Source organism: Fundulus heteroclitus, chromosome 14 (genome assembly GCF_011125445.2).
Source record: "Fundulus heteroclitus isolate FHET01 chromosome 14, MU-UCD_Fhet_4.1, whole genome shotgun sequence".
Taxonomy (NCBI): domain Eukaryota; kingdom Metazoa; phylum Chordata; class Actinopteri; order Cyprinodontiformes; family Fundulidae; genus Fundulus; species Fundulus heteroclitus.
In genome coordinates, this window is record NC_046374.1 from 33897948 (window position 1) to 33904876 (window position 6929).

Genomic DNA, 6929 nt, shown 5'->3' on the forward strand with positions numbered 1-6929 from the left:
ACTAACTAAGTTTTTATTGCTTTTATACCAGTATATGATTTCACAGATGAGTAGCACCTACCACACATATCTTCCTGCCAAAGCGGTAAATTGCCTTAGAAATCTGTACGACTTCTTGTTCAGCAACGTATACTCACCATCTTGCGTTCAGTCTCCATGGTAACCAACACACTGTACTGACCAGTGAGTGCCAGTAATCTCCGTTAGTTAGATAAATTCTTTGTGTTATTTTTTTTTTACCAGATATTCACCACAGCATTTTGATATTGGCTTCCTAGCAGACCCCCAGCTGTGTTCTGTAGAGGAACAAGCCACCAAAAGCTATTATATCACAGAGCCTTGATTGCAAACTTCAAAGAGACTCTTATCTTCTGTAATCAGGTCTAACTCTAACTCGCATCTACCTTTCCGGCACTTTTTGGAGTGATTCTGCCGGTACTTTGATGTTTAATAATCATTACCATGTAAAACCTTTGCAAAAAATTAAACTTTGATGTTTAAAAGTCATTGCCATGTAAAACTTTTGCAAAAAATTTGTGAGATCACAATTACTATTTGTCTAATTGAAATATAATTAGTTAAGTCTATATTTTTGTTATTTTAAACTGTCTAGGTTTGTTATGACAATGATAATTTAATTTATTTGATTTTGAACACAAAAAAACTATATAGTCAAGAATCAGTCAACAGTCCATTAAAGTTTGATTACATTCAATGAATTAAAATTATAATCATAAGCTGTTCAAAGATTGAAACGGTGTAGACTGTAGAAGTGCCTCCTCTTTAACTCGTAATTTCTGAAAACCATCAAAACTCTTTCTGGCTTCAGTTTAGCAGTTACTAACAGAATACTTATCTAATCTAATATATTACACTCATCATTCAATTTTATTATCTTTTAATGATATATACCTATGGTTATCCAATACACACATATATTTCTTTTCCTCCCACTCCCTTTTGCTTGGGTTCTGAATACCATTAATCAGGTTTTCTGTAATTTTCTATTACGTTTGGTTTTGTAAAAAAATTCAATATATTAATAATTTTACAACAATTAAGTTGATCGTCCAGGAAATGCCATAGATTATCTACTCTGATGGATATACATCTGCTTCTTAAACTTGTCCTCACCTTGGCTTTATGGGAAATATTAGTACCTCTGAGATTAAAACTGGATTTTTGAGTTTGTCTAAATAATCTTTGTTAAACAACTTAACAATAGAGATTTACAAAATGCTAAAAGATGAACAGCTAAAAAAAACTTGAGAGAACCTACCTGTGTTTTTTATAAAAACTATTTTATGATCTTTAGATACCTCTTAATGATATTTTTTCTTTGCTTCATTTCACTTTAGACACATTGGTCCTACTTACATGGTTTAAACTATGCTTTGTAAATAAATTCACATAGACTTTTTTGTTCTAAACTACTAATTACAGAATATTTGATATGAACACATTTGAAAAACAGCACTCTGTACAGCTTTTACCGTAGTTGTCTCTCTGAGGTGTTGATTATTATTATTATTATTATTATTATTATTATTATTATTATTATTATTATTATTATTATTATCATTATTATTATTATCATTATTATTATTATTATTATTATTATTATTATTATTATGACTGCTGACTGAAGACAGGACAAATCTTCACTGATGTTGTGCTTTGATGCCAAACAGATTTGAAGATCTGACGGTATCACCGCTGCTCTTAATCTCTGACTGGAGCACTTCTGTGGTCGCCACATGTGCAGATGTGGATGCTGAGCAAACACATCTGCGACACATCTGCACACGTCATCCGGCGTGCATGAGTCTGAGCTCACTTCTGTTCGACCTTTGACCCAGGATAGCCGACAGTCTAAATTTGCCTCGATGAGAACTCTGTGTTATCTGTGTCATGAGTGCTAGTGGAGGAATCTGGTGCGTCAGTGTGTGGGTCTGTGTGTGTGTTGTTTATTTACCACTATAAATACAGAGATAAGCAGATAATGACACGACGTGACTTGACTCATGCAGAAAGATAACAAATCTCTGGCATAAACGCATGTTTGACATAAAAAAAGCATTAGAGTTCTATGTGCTGCACGCTGTATATATATATATATATATATATATATATATATATATATATATATATATATATATATATACGCTGTATATACTTTTTAAAATCATCTACTGTCAATGAAAGGAGCTGCAGCTTAAAACGCTAAACCAGGCGCTTCAACGTTAATGGTCATTAGAGTGGAATATAAATGTCCCGTACTGCACCAACAGGACTAGGAGGCAGCATAAATGGGTTTGAAAGTCATTATCTTAAAATAAATTCCGTATTCCACACGTCTTGGATGTCAGAAGCTATGAGCAAGTAGCAACGTATTTCTCCACATGCATTCTTCATTTCATGCCGACATTAGTCGCGTCGGGTTTGGGGGTTGGCGTTGTTGAGTAGCCCTCAAAGTGTCACGGCAGAATTCAGACTTGGAGTCCTGCTTTTAATTTTACTCCACCTACCTAAAACTCCTATTTGTTTTGTTTTTTGCACATATAGGTGCTTTTTTGGGGGGGAAAACACCCAATAAATCTGGTTTTACTGCAGCTTTAACCCAGCTAGTTTTAATTGACAAAGAAGCAAATGTGTTGAAAGGTAATTACACGTTGAGATGTGTTGGAGTCAGATTAAGCTTTACTGGCCTTGTTTGTGCACACAGACAAGGAATTTAACTTAATTTCCTGTTTGTTCTCAATGTGCGTCAGATGTTTTATTAATATACATTAAAATGCATGTATGCATGTACATTGTCGCTAAAGAAGAAGGTAAACCTCCCAACCTGTGGGGGTGCTGTTGTGAGGATGCACCTGTGATTGTATTAAAAAGTTATGTGCAAGCAAAAAAGTGGTCGTAAAGATCTGAATGCTTATTGTTTCATTGCAATGTGACTTACCATATTAACCATGCTTTAAAAACATGTCACAGTCTCTGCAAAAAAAAAAAAAAAAAAACATGTACAGAGATCCTCGGCTAAAAGTAACTACTGGTGAAGAGTTTTTTTCAAAGAGATCAAATTGGATCTGGGAAGGGACCAATGTTGTCAGACTTCTTGATGCCCAACCAGCAGAGGGAGTCGGCTTAAGTTTGAAAAGTCTCAGCTACTCCTTGGGAGCTAATAGGGAATCCCACAATCCTTTGCGTGTCTGAAATCAACGCAGCAGTCTGAGCCCCATGACGGTGTTCTTGCTGTTGACCCATGAAAGGTCAAGGAACATGTTTACTAGAACATTTCTGACACAGCTCTAATCATGCATGCTTACTTACTCCTAACATGAATTAGCGCTGGTAAGGGGCATTGTGAGGTTCCTATGCTAAAGGAGCTATGTTAGGAAGCATAGATGTTACCCTGAGCTACCTCTATAGTTATGCTGCTATAGGCTTAGGCTGCTGGAGGACATCAGGGTCTATTTCTCTCACTCTACTGAGTTCTACTGTTCTCCAGTTTAGCATTGCATTGCAATGACTGTTGTCATTTCAGCTTTTAACTTTTTGCTCTCTCTCTTTTTCTTCATAGTAGGTACACCTGGTCTGGCGTTCTGTTAACTGTGACATCATCCAGAGAAGACGGATCACCCGCTACTACCATCTAATGTAGAACAGATTACTAGATCAATGTGTGCTTCTGTGCTTTTTTGTCTCTCTTGTTGTGTCTCTGCTCTGTCTTCTGTAACCCCAGTCGGTCGAGGCAGATGACCGTTCATACTGAGCCCGGTTCTGCCGGAGGTTTTTCCTTCCCGTTAATGGGGAGTTTTTCTTTCCACTGTCGCTTAATGCTTGCTCAGTATGAGGGATTGCTGCAAAGCCATGTACAATGCAGACGACTCTCCCTGTGGCTCTACGCTTCCCCAGGAGTGAATGCTGCTTGTCGGGACTTTGAAGCAATCAACTGGTTCCCTTATATAGGACATTTTTAACCAATCTGTATAATCTGACCCAATCTGTATAATCTGATTGATTGTGACTTTGTAAAGTGCCTTGAGATGACATGTTTCATGAACTGGCGCTATATAAATAAAATTTAATTTAATTTAATTAAATACAGGCTCCTTTTCCTACCTCCTTCCTTACTGACTGCTCTATTCAGACAGCACTGATCATGGCGACCACTAATGCACTTCCTGCTTTGACTAAAGAGTCCTCACCAATTATACCCTTTCAAGCGCAGCCTAAGTGTCACTGCAAAAAGTACCAACCTGGTGTAAGATGCATGCCATCGCTGTTCATCGTTGGCCTGAACCAACAATGTGGATGAGCTGCAGGCAGCCTGGGCTTCATCGGCCCTTCAGCAGAGCCACCGGCTGATCTAGACGTTGCTGTGCTCCGCTGTGTCAGTAATTCATGCAAAAGGAGCCCCAACCAGGGGTTGAGCGCAGACACTGTACAGCAAAACATGGACGTCGTTTTTCAGGAGGCTGGTGTTTTTGTATGAAAATCTTATCATGTGCTTACACTGCAAAAAACGAAACTTAAAATAAGTAAAATGTTCTTAAAAGTTGTGTATTTGTCCTTGATTTGAGCAGGTACATAAGATTATCTGCCAATGGAACAAGATTTTGGGAACTTAAGATAGGAACAACTCATCTCCATCATCTTATTTCAAGTACGAGATGTCTAATTATCTTATTTTAGGGGTCAAAATACTCGTTCCATTGGCAAATAATCTTATTTACCTGCTCAGATCAAGGACAAATACACTAACTTTAATAACATTTTACTTATTTTTAGATCAGTTTTTGCAGGGTATGTAAAAATTAATTGGTTTGATTTCATTATCTGTGAGCAAGAATCATCACCATGCATAGAAATCAAGGCTTGAAATATATAAAACTGTTTGTGATGAATCTAAATTACTGAAATACATCCACTATTTGGTGATATTCTGACAAACTGGGATGCAGGTTTGGAAAACAGATGGATATCCATGTTGGCATAGCCCCAAAACATTTATCAGGCAGCAGATCTGTTGTCTCAATCACTTTACAGCCATGTACGTGGGAGTAGAAACCAGGATTCTGAGCACGAGGGAATACGGCCTTGAGGAGCGACGTGTTTTAAATTAATCAGCCGTGTCTAAGCAGCAAAACATCTGCATCCCAAAGTTAGGGTCAGGGAGTGTTGAGATCATCGGCAGCATTTTAAAATGTTCTCTAATAGCTTGTTTTTGCCATAATTTAACAACCGAATGGGTGATCAGCACCAAACGTTTTGAAAGTCAGTGGACTAGGCCTTTAACGCTGTTGTTCTCTATAGAAACTCTCCTATTTCTCATCTTTCCGTTTGTTTTTTCCTGCTCTGTATACGTAAGGCCATCCATCACCTCCCTCCTCCATATCTCCATACCTCCTCCACATTAACGCCTCCTGCTCGTCCGACCACGGCGGGATTCAGGCCCCTCTCCTCTGGGATGCCCTCCCTCCTGACAGGAGAAAAACTGGAACCCTGTCTCCTTTTTAACTCCTCTGGCTGAAAACTCGTCTCTTCAAACCAGCAATTCTCCTCCGGTTGATCACCACACTGCATAAAATGGATCTAAAAATGAGTAAAATGTTCTTAAAGTTAGTGTATTTATCCTTGATTTGAGTAGATAAATAAGATTATATGCCAATGGAATCAGAATCAGATATACTTTAATAATCTCAGAGGGAAATTGCTTAATTTTGACCCCTAAAATAAGATAACTAGACATCCTGCACTTGAAATAAGATGATGGAGATGAACGGTTCCTATTTTAATTGCAAAAATCTTATTCCATTGGCAAATCATCTTATTTGCATGCTCAAATCAAGGATAAATACGCTAAGTTCAAGAAAATGTGACTTATTTTTTGTTTTGTTTTTGCAGAGCATGGTCCTATGCAGCATTTAGTTCCTATGCTCCACTTATCTGGAACAGACTTCCATAACTGTAAAAGTGCTGAAAGCCTGAGTTCCTTTACACAAGATTAAAAACACATTTCTTTAGTATTGTCTTTGACTGTTTTACTGAAACATCATTTGTTTAAGTTTGTAGCTAAATAGCTTTTGATATGTGCTTTTAGTTTCTATTTCTCCATGTTTTATTTTGTTTCTACATTTTATTCCAACTTGCTTTTATTCTGTTTTATTTTCCTATGTTTTAATCATGCAAAGCACTTAGCATTGTCTTTGTACTGAAATGTGCTATATAAATAAACTTGCCTATTATTTTGCTTTAATTTATTACTTTTTTTCTACTTAGGTGACCCTGAATGGGGCCTTTTGAATAAAATGTATTATCATTAGCATTAAAATAAATTCAAACTGTCCCAGAGGATTCGTCACGGCTTCGCTTATGAAAAGTGACGTAAAAGATGTTAGGGTTAAGACTTTTATCTGTTAATACAGAAGGTTTGAAGGGGAAAAGGAAAATACACACTTTTTTTTTTTAATCGTTAAATCTGTTTATTGCTTTATTTCCTCAACTCCACCACAGACATGAAAGGATATATCGTGACAATTACCACTAAATACTGTGTGTGGTGCCGTTTCCACATTATTAGTCGCTTCTGGCGGGAAAAGTGGGGCTCATTTCTTAGTCGTCTCTTTAAAGCGCCGGCTGCTTAATAAACAAATTACTCTTGAAACGAATTAGAACGAGAAGAACAAACAAACCAGAGTCAGAGAGCAAATCGAAGCCAGACGCTCACTCAGGAAACAGCTTTGCACCCCAGATCGTGGGACTTTGTTAACGGCCCCCCCGCCTCAGGAGGGGCCCTGCCGACCGCAGGTTGAGCGCCCGTCGCTCACCGGCTGACTTTCCATCCAGCTGAGGCGCAGTCTGATGGAAAGTCTCCCTGCATGGAGCCAACATCTGCTCTCTGCAGGAGGAACGCTCAGCCTCGTCAT